Raw genomic sequence first — 10,300 nt, forward strand, 5'->3', positions numbered from 1 at the left:
ATGAAGAATAAAGACTTCTCAAAACATTTGAAAGATATTAACCCACATATCCAAGAAACTTAGTGAAATCTAAACAAGGTAAATACAAATTTAACCACACTTAGAGGCATTGTGAAGATGTCATCAGACATGTGAAGATGAAGATAGAAAGAAAACAGAAGAAACAATATGAGAGGCAGCGAGATATAAAAGATGTTACCTTTAGTGGAAAAACAATAGGTATTACTTCTCATTGGAAATAGTGAAAATGGAATATACAGTACACAGGAGAGGATCTGTTTCTTAAGGTTCCAGAGGAACCTTAAAAAGAGAGAACTCTTTTTTTGAATCAAATAGAATAGCAGAGCCTTGACCAACAATTTCTGCAGCAGCTAGTCCAGGAGCAACAACTTCTGCAGTAGTCAGCCCAGATCAAAATGGGCTTGGCCAATGATTGCCAGCTTCCCTGTTTCCAAATTAGGAACAATCAAAGGGGCCAAATACACTCCCTAATGAATCGCAGAAGATGTCCAATTTTGAGTTACCCTATGCCCATCTTTCACCAACAGCCTTTAATCAAAGTACAGTTAAAGCCTTCCTCGTTGTTCACTGTAAAACCTTCTAACTTTGCTGCCTGCCTTTGAGGTTATGTCAAATGCAACTTGTTTTAATTTCCTATGGCTGCATAACAAATTACCACATATTTGCTGGCTTAAAACAGCACGCGTTTATTATTTTAGCATTCTGGAAGTCAGAAGTCCAAAATGTCTCTTATGAGCCTAAAATCAAGGTGTCAGCAGAGTAGTAGTCCTGCTAGAGTTTCTAAGGAAGAATCCATTCCTTGTCTTTATTAGCTCTTGCAGGCTGTCAACGACTTGTGGTTGCATATCTCTGACCTTTGCTTCTGCTGTCATGTCTCTTCTGACTCTGAGTCTCTTATAAAGACCCTTGTGATTATATTCAGTCCATTTTCTTATCTAAGGTAATTTCTTCATCTCAAGTTCCTTAAGTCAAACATATCTGCAAAGTCCATTTTTCTATGAAAGGCAACATACTTGTAGGTCTCAGGTATTAGCTGTGAACATCTGTGATGGTTAATTTCATGTGTCAGTTTTACCGGGCCACGGGGTTGCCAGATATGTGGCCAAACATTATTTTGTATGTGTTCATGAGAATGTTTTTGAATGAGATTAACATTTGAATCAGCAGATTTAGTAAAATAGATTGCCCTTCCTAATGTGGATGTTCCTCATCCATTCAGTAGGAAATCTGAATCAAACAAGGAGCCCAGTAAGGAACTTTGCTGGCCTTATTGTTTGGCTGGGACATTGGCCTTCTGTCTTTGGACTAGAAGTTTTGCTGCTGGCTCTCTCGGGCTTCTAGCTTGCCAGCTACAGATCTTGAGGCTTCTTGGCCAAATTTTTATAGTAATCTCATGTTTACTGAGTGATCCAACTCCTTATAATCTCTCTCTATATGCTTGTGTGTAAATATATATATATATATGTATATACTTATATACCTATCTATATGCCTATATACTTCTCCATCTAGCTAGATCTGTATCTTCTATTGGTTTTGTTTCTGTGGAAGACCTTGACTAATGTAAGATCTTTATAGGGGTCATTGTTTGATCTAACATGCAAGTTATGGTGGCTGACTCCCTTGTTACAGCCAGCTCTGAAAATAGTCTCTGATTGTACTCATTTGGTAGTCTTTGTTTATTTCCACACTGCAGATAGAATTTCTACATCATGTTGAGTGCCTAGTGCAAGGGGTATTAAGAGAGATCTATAGCAGCACCGAAAGTATTACTTTTTACAGATTAAGCAGAACCTGTAGCAAGTAATATCAACTTTATAACATTTCTCTGACTAGCTTTATCAACACATTTCAAGGAGCAAGACTGTCCTGTGTAGCCCTGAATTCAAGGAGCACAAAAAAGGATTGATTCTGATATCTGGGAAGACACTGACCATTGCTAACATCAAAGAAAGAAATATGTGCAGATGAGTTTCTTTTTCTTTCAGATATTAAGTTATCATAACATCGTTTATGTGGTTTAAATATCCATTTCTACTGGGCTGAGTCTATTTGTCTCTCTCTCACATACACACACAAAATGTTTGTCTGTGTGTATGTGTGTGTGTGTGTATACACACATACATGTATATATATGGTGGTTTAGTTGTTAATTAGTTTCTGACTCTTGTAACCCCATGGACAATAGCCTGCCAGGCTCCTCTGTCCATGGGATTCTCTGGGCAAGAATACTGGAGTGGGTTGCCATTTCCTTCTCCAGGGAATCTTCCCTAACCAGGGATTGAACCTGGGTCTCCTGCATTGCAGGCAGACTCTTTACCAACTGAGCTACAAGGGAAGCCCCCATGTATATGTGTGTGTGTGTGTGTGTGTGTGTGTGTATGTGTGTGTGTGTGTGTATATATATATATATACACACATATGTATACACATACACATATATGCTGTGCTTAGTTGCTGTGTGTGTATACATATATATATATATACACACACACATACACACACACACATATGTATATATGCTGTGCTTAGTGTCTCAGTCGTGTCTGACTCTTTGCAACTCCATGGACTGTAGCCCACTAGGCTGTCAGGGGTTTCTCCAGGCAAGAAAACTGGAGTGGGTTGCTATGTTCTCCTCCGTGGGATCTTCCCAACCCAGGGATCGAACCCAGGCTTCCCACATTGCAGGCTAATTCTTATTGTCTGAGCCACTAGGGGAGAATATATATGTATATATAAAACATAGAGAGAGAGAGAATGTGTATACTATAAACATACAATATCAGTTGTATATATGTGTATGTATGTATATACAGCTGTATCTGATTATTTGTGACCTTATGGATTGTAGCCCACCAGGCTCCTCTGTCCACAGACTTTTCCAGACAGGAATACTGGAGTGCGTTCCCATTTCCTACTCTAGGTGATCTTCCAGATTCAGGGATTGAACCCACATCTCCTGTATCTCCTGCATTGGTAGGCATGTTCTTTACCACTGAGCCACCTGGGAAGCCCTGTATATATCTATATGGACACAGACTTCTATTTATTAATGGTAGTTAAGTTCTATAAAATTGTCATGAACATTGAATAAACTGGCATGGGATATAGAGGATTAAGTTCCTGTGAACCTCTGGTCACAGAATTTCTAACACATATATATATGGAATTAGAAAGATGGTAACAATAACCCTGTGTACGAGACAGCAAAAGAGACACTGATGTATAGATGAGTCTTATGGACTCTGTGGGAGAGGGTGAGGGTGGGGAGATTTGGGAGAATAGCATTGAAACATGTATAACATCATGTATGAAACGAGTCACCAGTCCAGGTTTGATGCACGATACTGGATGCTTGGGGCTGGTGCACTGGGACAACCCAGAGGGAGGGTATGGGGAGGGAGGAGGGAGGAGGGTTCAGGATGGGGAGCACGGGTATACCTGTGGTGGATTTATTTCGATGTTTGGCAAAACTAATACAATATTGTAAAGTTTAAAAATAAAATTAAAAAACAAAAAACAACAAGAGCAACAACAACAAAACAATATATGACCTTGTTTAATGTGTGCTTCTGTTTACAGATACCTTATTTAATATACATTTCTCACAAATAATTCATTGCATATTTTTGAATGATTAAAAGCCAGAGGATTGGGAAGCCTTTTGTGTTATATAGGTTAATTTGCCAGTATCCTTGTAAGTCTCATCATCAGCCTTGAAAATCTACTACTCTGTAAATCACTTGCAGATACTTTAAAATGTCTTCTGTACTCTCTTGACTGGAACCTGTTTTACCTGTGTATTTAACACTTTCCTTACCATATTACTATTTGAAACATGAGCCAGTCAGCACTAGCAGAGAATTTAGCATTTTTCCTAGGTAACATGACTATAATTTTCTTTTGCTTTGAGCCTCACAAAGCCTGTCTACGATGCTTTTTTTTTTTTTTCTTTAAATTCAGTTATCAGCTCACAAATTCACAAATTTATCTGTTTTTCCATAGTTTCATCACACATATAGATGTTATTTTAGCACTTTCTGGAACATCTTACATACAAATGGGCAAATTTCTGCTTCCTTTTTTCTGAATGCACTGCATTGTTGGGTCATTAACATTGAACTCATGGTTAAGAGCACTATAATTCATACCTGAATGAAGTTTATTCCACACATATATTTTCTCTGTAAGGCACATCACAGCTTTCTTGCACTTGTGGACACTAGACAATGCTTACGCACTATACTATAGGGCCATTTTAAACAAAACTCATCAACAAAATCATAGCATCAAAAAACCTGGAAAAAATGTGGTTCTAAATAAGCCATGAATAAGCTACTTCTTTACATGTGGTCTGGAACAAGATGGCAGAGTGTCACCTTGTTTGACCTCAGCTGGAACTAAGCAGATCAGGCAAGCCAAAGTTTTTGTAGCTCTCTACATGTCTATGAAAGTACTTCAAGTATTGCTTTAGGGGTTCTAGATAAATTTTAGCGGGTAGACAAGTTTGCAAATACAGAATACACAGTAATTAGAATTGGCTGTTGAAGAGGTGTATATGTGTATTTCTGAATTATTCTTGAAATTTGTATGTAAATGTACTCACAGTGTCATTGAGGTCAACTCATGTGATTATTTCTGCATTTCTGAGAGGACCTCTACTTTCCATCTAAGTAGTAAGCAAAATAGACAAAATTCTCCAATCTTATGGAGTTTGGATTTGGTGGTATATTAATTATTGACATATTGTATGAAACTTATTATGCCTGGATATGAATAGATTAACTTTAATTGTAATAGTTCTTATGGTATTTTGCAATTTATTTTTTTACCTTCCTAAATTTCAATATATATTTCCTAACTCTGCCTGAGTAAAGCCTGCCCCTCACAACTGACTACATAGAGTTTGAAGAGCTAATCAATCTTGGATCTGCTGATGGAGAATAGGTTCCCAAGGACTGAAACCCTGCTGAGAAGTGGCATGCTGTTTCCTCCCCTAGGGACACTTCAGCCTGTCCTTAATCCTGTGCAGAGCTGACTGCTGACAAGGTGGCTTGTAAGAGCTGATCCTAGGTACTGCTTGCTATCTTCAGAAAAAACTTAAACTTTCATTGGGAAGAAGTCCTATAGCCAGTTAGTCTGGCAGTCAGCTTATTCCGTTTCAGCCAGTGCTCTCAGGTGTGATTTGCTATTTTTAGTGTTATCACATATCTGTTAATTTTTTCCTCAGGCCAAACACAAAGATTAGAATTATACCTGAAAGTTTATAAGTTTTAAAATTTCTTAAAATTTCTCTTCTTTTATGGGCATAATTTGTAGCTGGTATGTAGGGATGGGAAAAGCAAGCCAAAATTTAAAAACACCAATGGTCAACCAAGTATATCTAGTCAAGTAATTTGCACTGGGAAAATGATCCCTTTTATACTGTGTTTCACGTAAATTTAATGTGGAGAGCATGTATGCACTACTAGGTCTTCAGTGAAATATTTGTATGCTTAGTGAAACCAACCCAATCAAAACATTTTCTACTTCCATTTCTTCTTTGAATTAAATCCACATCTGATCCGATATTTATAAAAAAACAAAGCTATGTTGTACAGTGGAGAAGGCAATGGCACCCCATTCCAGTACTCTTGCCTGGAAAATCCCATGGACGGAGGAGCCTGGTGGGCTGCAGTCCATGGGGTTGCTAGAGTCGGACACGACTGAGTGACTTCACTTTCACTTTTCACTTTCATGCATTGGAGAAGGAAATGGCAGCCCACTCCAGTGTTCTTGCCTGGAGAATCCCAGGGACGGGGAAGCCTGGTGGGTCTATGGGGTCGCACAGAGTCGGACACGACTGAAGTGACTTAACAGCAGCAGCAGCATGTTGTACAGTGACAAGATTTCAGATTTCCATTTTATAGTTTCATTCAGTTACCAAAAAGAGTTGTTGAGAATTGATGACTATCTAGAGATAGTGAGCAGTTGGATAATACTGGAAACATGAGTATTTTCTGCTAAAACACCTAATAAACCATTTTATTCAGCTTAATTTATCTATAATTACGCGGTGTTTAAAAATAAGAGTATTTTCTAGTAAACATCATAGTCTTTTAAAAATCCCTGTGTAGATATATAATCTTTTCAAATTAATAGTGATGAATCTTGACAGACTATGATAGCAATGTCAGTTAGAACCTCTTCTTTTATAATAGATGCTACATTGGTTTGGTTTGGAGCAGTAGTGAATGAGAATAATGGTGCTACATTTTCCTGACTGTAGTTTGCAATCTCACAAATTATTAGTATTTTTATTACCCCTAATAAAAACTAAACAGATCTTAAATTCATTAGCCAGGAAATCAGCATAAGTCACAGTGTCCTGTTATTAAACTCTTTGTTGGTAATGATACTTTTCACACCTTAGGATTTCAGAATTCTTTCACATATACAATTCACCACATTGTAGGTTTCAGAAGAAATAACCTATGAAAAGTTAATTAAAAGTTAAAGTACAGTTAATTCATCATATGGATAACATAACACAATCTAATAGAGATATTAGGTTGCCATGACAAAGGACCAGGAACTCTTGGACAACTGCTTTGATTTCAGTATGCCCTTTTTAACCAAAAAAGTTATGGTGTGTGTGTTTTTTCCCTCAAATCCTAATTCACATGGACATAGTGAATCCTAGCTAAAACATTCATGTGAGGTGTTTAGATTTCCTTTTATGAAACATAAAAAATGTACATCTTTGTTATGGTCATAGCCAAATACTTTGGTTTATCTCCAGCTTTACCTCCTGGTAACATGTGCATCTAGTTTACAGCAGCACCTCAAATCTTGTTAATCTGAGTTCTCCTCACCTATATAATTGGCAGAAGTTCTAGGCTTTTCTCAGGATCCCCTCTAAAATATTTTAAATAGTTCCCGCACACATTAACATGTTGCCCAGATTCCTGTTAGGCACCCTAGTTTTGGGGTTTAGGGAAGTTCATTTTCCCTTTATGGTCACTGGTGGATGAAGTGGTCTCATATACTATTAGAGTTGCTGCTGCACTTCCATATGGTCTGAGTATTGAAGTCATTTGCCCTCGCCGCCCTTCTGCTTTCTCTATTGCCTGCTCTTGGCTCCTTTTCATCCTTTTAAGCCAGCAGGGAAATCCCCTACACTACTTTTTATTTATTTATTTTGAATTGGAGGGGAATTGCTTTACAGTGTTGAGTTGGTTTCTACCATACACATGGTGCTCCCACTGCAGAACTGTTGAACTGATTGTACGTGAATGTCTCTGATACTTGAGGACATGGGTACAATTGATGGAGGAGGACATGGCAACCAACCCCAGTTTCTTGCCTGGAGAATCCCATGGGCAGAGGAGCCTGGCGGGCTATAGTCCATGGGGTCAAAAAGAGTTGGACATGACCAAAGCAGCTTAGCATGCACAAATGGAGACCCACATACCATTGTCTGGATTTTTAATAATCACAAAATTCAACTTAAATATGTTCTATTTTTCTTCCTCAACAGATGCCTTATAACAAATAAATAGCACATGATGTGGAATTGAATGGAATTTCTCTCAAATAGTGTAAAGATATTGTATTTGAAAATGAAATCACATACTGTCTTTACTTCCTGAACTCAATCAGTTCAGTTCAGTTCAGTCGCTCAGTCATGTCCAACTCTTTGCAACCCCATGGACTCCAGCACACCTGGCCTCCCTGTCCTCCTGGACATGAGTTTAAACTCATGTCCATTGAGTTGGTGATGCCAGCCAACCATCTCATCCTCTGACATCCCCTTCTTCTTCTGCCTTCAATCCTTCCCAGTATCAGGGTCTTTTCAAATGAGTCAGTCCTTCACATCAGATGGACAAAGTTTCAGCTTCAGCATCAGTCCTTCCAATGAATATTAAGGAATGATTTCTTTTAGAATGAACTGGTTTGATCTCCTTGAAGTCCAAGGGACTCTCAAGAGTCTTTTCCAACACCACAGTTCAAATGCATCAATTCTTCGGCACTCAGCTTTCTTTATAATCCAACTCTCACAGCCATACATGACTACTGGAAAAAAACATAGCCTTGACTAGATAGACCTTTCTTAGCAAAGTAATGTCTCTTATTTTGAATATGCTCTCTAGGTTGGTCATAACTTTCCTTCCAAGGAGCAAGCGTCTTTTATCATGGCTACAGTCACCATCTGCAGTGATTTTGGAGCCCGGAAGAAGAAAGTCTGCCATTGTTTCCCCATCTATTTGCCATGAAGTGATGGGATTGGATCTTAGTTTTCTGAATGTTGAGCTTTAAGCCAACTTTTTCACTCTCCTGTTTCACTTTCATCAGGAGGCTCTTTAGTTCCTCTTCACTTTCTGCTGTAAGGGTGGTGTCATCTGTGTATATGAGGTTGTTGATATTTCTCCCGGCAATCTTGATTCCAGCTTGTGCTTCATCCAGCCTAGCATTTCTCATGATGTACTCTGCATATAAGTTAAATAAACATTGTGACAATATACAGCTTTGATGTACTTCTTTTCCTATTTGGAACCAGTCTGCTGTTCCATGTCCAGTTCTAACTCTTGCTTCCTGACCTGCATATAGGTTGCTCAAGAGGCAGGTCAGGTGGTCTGGTATTCCCATCTCTTGAAGAATTTTCCACAGTTTGTGGTGATCCACACAATCAAAGGCTTTGGCATATTCAATATAGCAGAAGTAGATGTTTTTCTGGAACTCTCTTGCTTTTTCGATAATCCAGTGGTTGTTGGCAGTTGATCTCTGGTTCCCCTGCTTTTTCCAAAACCAGCTGCAACATCTGGAAGTTCACGGTTCACATACTGTTGAAGCCTGGCTTGGAGAATTTTCAGCATTACTTTACTAGTGTGCGAGATGAGTGCAATTGTGCGGTAGTTTGAGCATTCTTTGGCATTGCCTTTCTGTGAGATTGAAAAGAAAACTGACCTTTTCTAGTCTTGTGGCCCCTGCTGAGTTTTCCAAGTTTGCTGGCATATTGAGTGCAGCATTTTACAGCATCATCTTTTAGAATTTGAAATAGCTCAAGTGGAATTCCATTACCTCCACTAGCTTTGTGCATAGTGATGCTTCCTAAGGCCCACTTGACTTTACATTCCAGCATATCTGGCTCTAGGTGAGTGATCACATCATTGTGATTATCTGGGTCATGAAGATCTTTTTTGTACAGTTCTTCTGTGTATTCTTGCCACCTCTTCCTGAACTCAATAGTACTCTATTTTCAATCTAGTCAGATCTATATAGGTAACTGCAATTATTATTAGTGTTAGTGAAGAATGGTCCCAATGTGCTAAACATTTTGAGAAAAGTGCTGTCTGGCTTAGGTCAATGACTCTAATGTTATTGTACTGTGTTTGGCATCAGACTCACTGTAACTCAATTGGTAACATTTTCAGATTAAAATAACCTAAATTTTAGGCCCTCGAGTTTTCTTTAACAGCTGTCTACATAGATTCCTGGGAATAGAAATGCATATAATACAAGGGAAAGGAAAAATGATATCAATGATTTAATAGTTTAAAAAAGTGATTAAAAATGTTATTAAGAGTTTTTTTTTTTGTTTGTTTCCAATGACACTGAGTTAGAAAGTATTATTTAGCAATTAACCCACAGGGAGACATCTTTATGAGACTGCTCATAGGAAAATGATTACTGAAATTTTAAGTGATAACTGGGCTTCCCAGGTGGCTTAGTGTTAAAAATCTGCCTGCCATTGCAGGAGACACAGGTTCAACCCCTGGGTGGGGGAGATCCCCTGGAGAAGGAAATAGCAATGCACTCTAGGATTCTTGCCTGGAAAATTCCATGGACAGAGGAGCCTGGAAGACTACAGTCCATGGGGCCATACAGAGTTGGACATGACTTAGCAACTAAACAACAAGTGATAACTGCTGCCTTAAAAGTCAAAATAATGTTCTGGATCTTAGAAATAGTAAGATCACTATTATTATCTGCATTTGTCATTCAGTTTCTTGACCTCTACCCACTTTACAGAGGATATTTCTAAGAATGGAAGTGATGATTCCGAAGAGTAAAACAAATGGCATTCCATATACTCATTTCACATTTTGAAGAGCATAAGTAGTGACAGCTGACCCCTCTCTGCTTTGGTATTTTATGTGTAATAATTGACAGGGTGCTATGATTTCCACTCAGTACTACTCTAAGCAAATAATAACTACCTGATGAGGATGTAACAGATATTATCAAGCAACTGTGTCTTTCTAAAATAAATGATACAGCTTTTTCTGTTAGGTGAGGA

General features: G+C 38.3%; 1 non-coding gene across 1 annotated transcript; it reads right to left on the reverse strand.

The window, feature by feature from the left end:
* Nucleotides 1-2,287: 2,287 nt before the first annotated feature.
* TRNAC-GCA (transfer RNA cysteine (anticodon GCA)) lies at nt 2,288-2,359 on the reverse strand. Its single transcript has one exon. It is a non-coding gene; the product is annotated as a tRNA-Cys (tRNA).
* Nucleotides 2,360-10,300: the final 7,941 nt, after the last annotated feature.

This window comes from Bos taurus, chromosome 6 (assembly GCF_002263795.3).
Source record: "Bos taurus isolate L1 Dominette 01449 registration number 42190680 breed Hereford chromosome 6, ARS-UCD2.0, whole genome shotgun sequence".
NCBI classification, from domain to species: domain Eukaryota; kingdom Metazoa; phylum Chordata; class Mammalia; order Artiodactyla; family Bovidae; genus Bos; species Bos taurus.